Below are 9622 nucleotides of genomic sequence, written 5' to 3'. Positions count from 1 at the left end.
TAATATCCCACCAACATGATAATATCAAGTGATAGAAAACATGGCATTTTTCAGGGTGACAGTTTAATCCAGCTATGGTTCTGCCTAGCCTTAAATCCATTATCATCATTCCTGAATTGGACTGAGTTTGGTTTTCAAGTCAAAGAAGAAATTGTACCAAAACATTGTATTAATCATTTGCTGGATGACAGCAAGTAATACAGTTCCACTGAAAAGCACATTAAGTAGCCACTTCATCTCATGGAAACTTTCTTGGTTTGATAGTAAAATGTCATTTGGACTCAATAAGTATAAAATTTTTTAAATTCACTGAGGAAGAATAGAGGCAGAGGCCAAAATCCTTGAACATGAATCCAGAAGTCAAAGTGAAACAGTGGATGAAAATGATATTTACCTTGGCGTCCTATGAGAAAGATACATAAAGCATAAAGTGGAAAGAATTATATAAACATCAGAAGGTCACTATCTTTTATCAACTAACAGATGATAAATCCCCATACTACAAATACGGAACCTAAAATGGCATTGAGAATTTAGCAAATAAACTGTGCTAGACCTGGAAAAGCATTATAAATACAGTCTCTTCCCACAAACACCAGGATGTAACATTGATCTACAGCGATCAATATACATATATACATATGTGTGTGTTCGTGTATACATATAAATATGTATATATGTATGCGTATATGTACATATATACACTTAAATAAATATTTGTCTCTGTTAAGTCACTTTTCAGTCATTTCCGACTCTTCGTGACCCTATTTGGGGTTTTCTTGGCAAAGACACTGGAGTGGTTTGCCATTTCCTTTTCCAGCTCATTTTACAGATGAGAAAACTGAGGCAAACAGGATTAAGTGATTTGCCCAAGGTCACATAGTTAGTAAAGTGTCTGAGGCCAGAGTAGAATTCCTGAAGATGAGTCTTCCTGTTTCTAAGCCCAGAGCTCTATCCACTGCACTGCCTAACTGCCCCTTGGCAGCTAGTTTGATTGCAGCCTGAAAATAAATCACACCCACACAGATTTCTCCTTGAAAACATGGAGTATGTTTGTCAAACCCACATCAAATATACATGTAACATAGTGGGAAGGCATTGAACTTACAGTCATGAAAGATCTGGCTTCAAATCCTGCCTCCAACCCTTACTACCTGTGTGACCATTTACTCTTTCTAAGAGTCAGTCTTCTCTTCCACAAAACAAAGATCACAAAACCCATAGTGTTTACTTCACAGGGTTCAGATCTGAAATGATGTTTATCAACTCTTTTATAAACCTTAAAATATTATTTAAGTGTCAATTTTTTTAGTACAGTGGGAAATATTAGCTCTAAAACAAATGTTTATTTTCCAAAACAAAATATATGCGTAGGGAATACAATTCTAATTTTGCTATTTAAAAACCCCTTTATACTAAACATTCAAATCACAAAATAGAAGTGATGGGGCAGCTAGGTGGTGCAGTGAGTAGAGCAGCAGCCCTGGAGTCAGGAGGAGCTGAGTTCAAATCCAGCCTCAGACACTTGGCACACTTACTAGCTGTGTGACCTTGGACAAGTCACTTAATCCCAATTGGCCTGCCTTCCCCCCTCCAAAGAACAAAATAGAAGTGATTTAGAATACCTCTCCACAAGTTTGATGAATGGATGTGTCCTAGAGCCAGATGCGTAGAAGCTCCAAGACTCCAAGCTATGGTGTTAAAGACAAGGAAGTCGAAAATGCTGCCCCAGGAAAAGGTAACCTCAACTGTACCATTGTCCCTAAAAGACAGCCTCTGTAGGGCCTCTCACTTACATATATAAAAGTGAAAGAAAGAAAAAGATTAAGAAGAGGAGGGGAACTGGGTACCTCAAACTCTGAAAGAGAAGGAGTAATATTGATCTAAAATGATGAAGCAAGAACACCAGAAAAGTGAAAGAACAAAACTTAATACATCTTCCAAAAAGACTGTCCCCAGAAAAAGTCAGCCTCAAAGCCCCAGGGCCTTCTAGCCTTGGGCTTGGGCTTCAGTAAGTCACGAATCTATTCTAGCCTCTAAATAGAACTTGGGAAGGAGTACTCCCAAAGGACCTTTTCTAGGTGGAAAAGCTATTTGCTCCATCTGGTCTGCTGTCCTGGAGAGGAGAGAAAAACAGGATGCACCCTCAGCTGTTGTTGGCTCATCTACAGGTATGCATTAAAGGTCATGGTTTGGATCAAAGTTTACATTCTCCAGCAGAGGTTAAAGCTAGTGTGAACTATGCTCACTCTCCAAGCAACTTTGTATGAGAGGAACAGTACTGGAATTAGAGTCAGGAGACCTGGATTTGAATCCTGGTTCTGGAACCTACTAGCTATGTGACCCTGGATATGTCACTTCATCTCTCTAAAGCCTCAATAGCCTTACTTGTAAAACAGGGAGAAAATATACTAACAATTTCATAATGTGGGTTTGAAGAAAACTTTTCAGAAATCTATATAAACATCAACTGTTGGTATCACTCTGGATCATTCTGATTAATGAGTCCTTGACTGGAACTGCCATATTATTGGGAGCCCCAGTCAGACTGGTCAGTTTATTTCTGGGTCACTCTGTTCTGCTTTCACACAGTGGTTGCTGGTAAATGTTTAATAATCAGTTCTTCTCCCACCAAAAAAAGAAGTCATGACACACTTTTAAGTTTACTATGCATTGCTAACATTTTCTCCATTGCTTTCTTAAGTCTAGACAATCAACAAAACAATAAATCAAACCCTGATGTGTACTCTGCCAATTTCCAAGGTATCAATGCTCAAGCTGAAAATTTGACAGTTGGCTCTCTAGAGCCCATAGGAGCTGGCTCCAGCGCATCCCTGCTTCCATACTTGCTGCCTTTCTCCTCTCCACCTCTGCCCAGTAGCACCTTCTTCTCTCCTAACTGCCTGGCTCTTCCTCTTCTTCGAAGCTCTCCTTTGTGTTTGTCTTCTACTATTAGAATGTAAACTTCTCAAAGGCAGGGATTATATTGTGTTCTTGTTTTTGCATCTTGGTGCTTTGCATAGTAGCTAACACATAATAAGCGCTTAATACTGTATCTCTTTGTTAAGATAGACAGATGGACGGACGGATGGATGGACAGACGGACGGACGGATGGACAGATGGATGGATGGATGGAAAGATAGATGGATAGATAGATGGATAGACAGACAGACAGACAGATAGATAGATAGATTAGACAGATGTGATAGATTAAAAAGATAGCTATGTAAATAGATGGATTAAAGATAGATGTATCTATAGCTATCTTTACCTATCTACATATTAAGATAGCTATAGCTATAGATATGGATGTAGATATAGATCTTCATCTATCTAACTTTTGTCAGGCCATTCCAAAGTAATTTTCTTTCCGGGGGAGCATACTCTACCTTCTCAAAGCCCAAGACCAGCAGAAACTAGAAGCAATTCTAACTGGTAATCCACCAAAAAACCATTTTGTCCAATCCAGTCTCACTCCCTAAAATTGCCCTTCTTGGTACCTCAAATCTGGTTTAAGTAGCTCCTCAGATATATACCATCGAACAGCTAGAACACAACCTAATATCTGCTAGTTCAGTGACTGCCATATTCAGCAGTTATCACACATGTTGCCAACTCAAGTTTTCTGTCATATCACTCATATCCTGCCTAGATAAAGCTACTTCTATGACCCTTAGTAGGGAATCACCAACAATCACAACTCATCTGAATAGTATAATAAAGTATAATCTAAGATTATAAAGCCTAATAAGCAAAATTCCACAGATTTAGAGCTGGAAAAGACATCTACATCATCTAATCTTATCCCCCTTGCTTTAGGAAACTGAGTCCCAGAGAGGTCAGTCAGATGACTTGCCCAAGGGTACACAGGTAGTAAATAGCAGAGCCACCATTTGAATTTGAACTCAAGTCCTCTAACTCCAAATCTCTTTCTTCTCTGTCTCTGATTCTCTCTCTCTCTCTCTCTCTCTCTCTCTCTCTCTCTCTCTCTCTCTCTCTCTCTCTCTCTCTCTCTCTCTCCCTCTCTCTCTCTCTCTCTCCCTCCCTCCCTCCCCCCTCCCCCTCCCCTCCCTCCTCTCCCCCCCTCCTCTGTCTCTTCTCTGTCTCTGTCTCTCCTCTCTCGTCTCTCCTCCTTCTCCTCTTCCTCCTCCTTCTTCTCCTCCTGCTCCTCCTCCTCCTCTTCCTGCTCCTGCTCCTCCTCCTACTCTTCCTCCTCCTTCTCCTCCTCCTCTTCCTCCTCCTCCTCCTCCTCCTCCTCCTCCTCCTCCTCCTCCTCCTCCTCCTCCTCCTCCTCCTCCTCCTTCTTCTTCTTCTTCTTCTTCTTCTTCTTCTTCTTCTTCTTCTTCTTCTTCTCTCTCTCTCTCTCTCTCTCTCTCTCTCTCTCTCTCTCTCTCTCTCTCTCTCTCTCTCTCTCCCTGCAGGTGGGAACAAGCTTCTTCCTCTTTTTTGGGGGGGGTCAGATTCATTAAATATATGTTGTTTTTCCTTAGGGAGTATGCAACCTTTGCAACCTTCTGTCCACTATCTACTTCTATCCACTCAGTATCATCTCTCTTATGTAATTCCCTTAATATTCTTTCTTCTCCACTTTCTCCTTTCTCATTCTTCCATTCACAATTCTCTCAGCACAGACTTTAATTCCCTCTGCCCTCTCAGAATCATGCTCTTTGTTTTTGAATTATTTCTTCCATTCTGTCTGGGAACCCTTTGCTGTCTTTAATAAATGGGAAGGCTGAGAGACATTCCTCATTTGAAACGCCCATTACTGGTAACCACCTTAAGGAGAAAAGCGTATGTGGCAGGTTTTTCTTAGAACCCATTACTTCTTGGGTCTCAAGATAAATTACATTCTCTCATCTGTCCACTTAGAGATACCTCTTATAAATTACTACCAATTTATATAAACTACCTACAATTTACTAAAAAAAATCTGTTTCCTTGCCTATTCCATTTGTTCATTAGAAATATTCATTTTATTTCTACTTTTACCTCCAGTTTTCCTTTTCTCCTATTCTACTAAAATGTTTCAAAGTTTTAGTAATTAGAAATAAAAACTAAAGCTAGGATTTCTTAGTGTAGAAACACCCAAATGAGGAAATGACCTCTACCAATGCATCTGAGCATCTTGTCTGCCACCTAGAGCCTAAGATAGTTGCCTAGAGAACTAAGGGGTTAAATAACTTGCCCAGGGTCACACAACTAGTAATTAACAAGGTTTAAATCACTTCTACATCTCACACACACACACACACACACACACACACACACACACACACACATACACACACACGCACAGGAGTACCAGTTATAATTCCCCATCTCTCATTGTTCTCGAATCCGTAATATAATGTAACAAGCAACATCTTACCCACCCGTCTCCATGTCTGCTTCCTCTGACCTATTCATTATTAGTTTAAAAAATGCTTAAGGCAGATAAAAGAAAGAACAAGGTTCAATAAACCTTTTTAAAAGAAAACATCCAGCTAGTTTGGAAAATTGTTCAGTTGTTTCCTAGACGTAGAGATTTCCTTCACTGGAGACATTTCAGTTGCTTAGAAAACTTTGATCTTGGAAAACAAGTTGCAAATGATTACACTACTTCTTTCTGACAGTTTAATAGGTGGTTAACAAAATTTTCTTCAACTGAATTTGCAGAATGGGCAAATTACCATGAGGTTAGGCTCCTGGAAGAAACTTTCAAGGGTGGTACTCAGTGGTAACTGGCCAAGTTCCTTTTGAAATGAAAAAGAAGGTAAAACTAGGGGTAGGAGGGAGACATTATCATTCTCAGCAAGTAATTAATTAATTGCCTCCTATATCCAAGGAATCAAGCTAGGAAATAGAGATATAAACAGTTATAAGATATGCCCTTCCCTTCAAGGAGCTTAAGTCCTCTTTGGAAACTTAAGAAATACACACTTAAAATTTATCTCTTTGATGACTTCAAAGAAAATTTCTTTTTATTACTTCCTTCTTTGAGATCAGGGACTGAGACATTTTTCTATTTCTATCTCCAGAGCTTAACATAGGGCTTGGCACATTTCTGTGTTGTTGTTCAGTAGTTTGGTCACTTCCAACTCTTCATGACCCCAATAAATGCCTTTTCTTTCATTCATTCTTTCAAACACACAGTGTTTGAAGAGCCCAGTGCAAGGAAACTAGAATAGAGGTCATACTCCAAAAAAATACCCTAACAGGGGTAGAAAGCCTATGGCCTTGAGGTCACATGTGCCCCTCTGAGTCCTCATGTGCAGCCCTTTGACTGAATCCAAACTTCACAGAACAAATCCCCTTAATAGAAGGATTTGTTCTGTAAAACTTGGACTCAGTGAAAAGGCCACACCCAAGTACCTAGAAGGCCACATGTGGCCTCAAGGTCGCAGGTTCCCCACCCCTGAACCTAGAAAAACTTGAATTTTTCTAAGGAGGAAGATGTTATAGAAATACAGCACAGTGGTAATAGAAGAAGAACACAGGACAGACATTCTGGCTTACACAAATATTTTGACGATAGCTTCCATTCATTTGTGTTGTTCAGTCATTTCAGTCTCATCTGACTCTTTGTGACTCCATTTGAGGTTTTCTTGACAGAGATATTGGAGTGGTTTGCCATTTCCTTCTCAAGTTCATTTTACAGATGAGGAAACTGAGGCAAACATGGTTAAGTGCCTTGTCCAGGGTCACATTTCTAATGTCCAAGGCTAAATTTAAACTCAAGTTGATGTATCTTGCCAACTCTAGGCCAGGCACTCTATGTACTGCACCACCTAGCTGCCCCCATTCATTTGTGTAGAATTTCAAAAAATGTTTAGTGGAAATCTTTGTCTTATTTGTGCATCATCAAAGAAACAAGGGCCTTGTATTGGTACAACAAATTCAACAGGAGTTTAGAGAAAGAAAGATTCAATAATTCTGTTGACAAAGGCCCTACTATGTGCAAGGTGAGAGGCAGCGTGTTGTCATGAATAAAGAACCAACTTTGGAATTAGAAGACCTGAAAACCAGTCTTGACTCTGTAACACACTATCAATGTGAGCTTGGACAAGTTATTTAACCTCCAAATAATCCCAAGCAACTCTCTAGGACTATGTAAGATGTATTTCAATTACTGATCTATATCATTGGAAGAAGTTTCCATACTAAGAAGACCCTACACTAATGAAAACATAAGTCTGCACAGGACCAATCTCCTGCACTCCTCTACCAGCTCAAAAAAAATTATATGGCTCAGTATTAACCACCTGAAAATTCAATTCAATTCATCTCATATTTATTAAGTACCTACTATGTTCCATGCGCTGTGCTGGGTTGTGGTTGTGGTTCAGTCACTCTTTCCTTCTCCAGCTCATTTTACAGGTGAAGAAACTGAGGAAAACTGGGTGAAGTGGTTTCCTCAGGGTCACACAGCTAGTAAGTGTCTGAGGCTAGATTTGAACTCTGGAAGATGAGTCTTCCTGACTCCAGGCCCAGTACTCTGTCCACTGTATCACTAAGCTGCCCCTGTGCTAGGTACTAGGAATACAAAGACAAAAAAAGGAAACGGTCTTTGACTTCAAGGATCTTATATTCCAATGCTGCAATACAATATGTACATGGATAAGAAATTGCAATGTATATACAAAGAAATGTGAAGAGAGAGTGCCAAGAAAAGAAAAATCAAGACAAGCTTCGTGTAGAAGCAGGCACCTAGACTATGCTTTGAAGGAACCCAGGATTTCCATGAAATAATGATGAGGAAGGCGTACCTTCCAGATGTGGGAGGCCAGATGTGAACAAAGGTACAGAGGTAGAAGAAGGATTGTCGTGTACCGGGGAACAGATAGCAGGCCAAATAAATGATTGTGGGTTACAGTAGTTAGAGAAATGCTTCCCACAGGAATTGAGCTAGGACTTTGAAGGGATGCTTTAGAATTTAGATAAATGGAGAGTTCTAAGGAGAACAACTAATTTGCTACCTTCCCCCTTTCTTCTTCCTTTTCAGCTACGTCCTCAACCTTAATGCCATGACAAAAAGAAGGTTAATCGGTGGATCACAAAGCCAGATGTGCTATCTGGTTTCCAAGATGGGAAGAGTTAGAAAATGGATCAATGTTTGAGTTGGCTGCCTTATGTTACTCATATCAATGTAGGGCAGGACTTTTTCTGCAACTTATGTTCTTAGAACATTTACAAGAATTCCAAAAGTTTAAGTGACTTGCCCGGAGTCACACAACCAATTGGAGATGGGACGTGAACTCAGGTGTCCATTGGATCTAACGACAGCTCTCTATCCATGACTCCAAGCTTTAATTCTTCTCTAATAAGCAACTACAAAAGGGGAGTATAGACTAGACGTTGGAAAGACACAGCCACCCACCCCACCTCCCTCTGCTAGAAGCATTAACACAGGCAACTTTTTCTTCAAAGAACAGTCGCCATGAACCCGGCAAAAAGGAGGGTGAGGCGTGGCATCACTTCCATCATCAGGCAGACAGAGACAGACCCGCGCCCTTGGAAACTCTTCACATCTTCGTAGTCTTTGAGCAGAAGGGCTCAGATGGAAGTGTGTCTGCTGCTCTCTCAGCTGCCTTCCAAAAGGTGCACTGAGCCCCAAGCCTAATGAAATCCACATGCTTCCAGAGATATTTATAGTTTCATATGACCCTAAGTGTGTTTTGTTAAAAGTGCTGAGATCATATTTCTCTGCCTTACAAGTTTATTTCCTACAATTGGTCTATTAAAACCTGCTCTCCTCTCTTCCACCAAACACATTCTTGGAAATCCACAATATACTACACAAACAAATGGAAGCTATTATCTAAATATTTGGACAAGCCATCATTCAGAGTATTGGGGTTTCTGGATAAGAGGCAGCATTTTAGGACCTAGAGGAGCCCAGATTCCCCCAAAAAACACTCAAGTTCAAAAAAATGTGCCATAAGGAACAATGATAAAGAAAAATGGCCTATACTATAATGTCTTATCCCTCCAGGCCAAAAATACATGGGAAGGCTCCCAGGAATCTCAGAAGGCTCTGAATGGAGACCAGTTCAGGGCAGGTGGAAGTCATAGTGCACAAATAGCCCAGAACCACAGTAAGAGATTGGGCTATCCCAGTACCCAATACAGGTCTCAGGCAGCCCACCCAAACCACAAAAGAAGTCAGGGATGATAAAAAGTCAGACCAGAACCCATGATTCACACCACCCAGGCAGCCTGTGCCTAAGCCACAGCACGAGACATTGTCAGACCAGAACTCAGGCAACCCAAGCCTAATCCAGGGCTCACATAGCCCACATAGGAACCACAATATGAGAGATGGCCAGACCATCACTCAGCCAGCTCAGCTCCTGTGAAGGCAGGCCATCATGAGCCACTTCAGGAGAAAAGGCCAGGCCAACATCTGGGAAGCAATGTTCCCCTTGTAGGAGGCCTGCTACCAGCATAGTCAACAAACAACATCTGGTTGTGGCTTGTAGAGTCATAACAAGGAGAGGAGCTAACTCCAAGTTTAGCACTTTGCAAGGAGGAGATAGAGAAGTATCCTAGGCAAAATCCCAAGTCAAGTTGCCAGATGACTGACCAAAACACAGAAACTCCTGCAAAAGGACAGGGCCTATTCTAAGCTATCACCTCCAGAAC

Source organism: Trichosurus vulpecula, chromosome 8 (genome assembly GCF_011100635.1).
Source record: "Trichosurus vulpecula isolate mTriVul1 chromosome 8, mTriVul1.pri, whole genome shotgun sequence".
Lineage (NCBI taxonomy): Eukaryota > Metazoa > Chordata > Mammalia > Diprotodontia > Phalangeridae > Trichosurus > Trichosurus vulpecula.
This window is presented reverse-complemented; position numbering follows the sequence as displayed.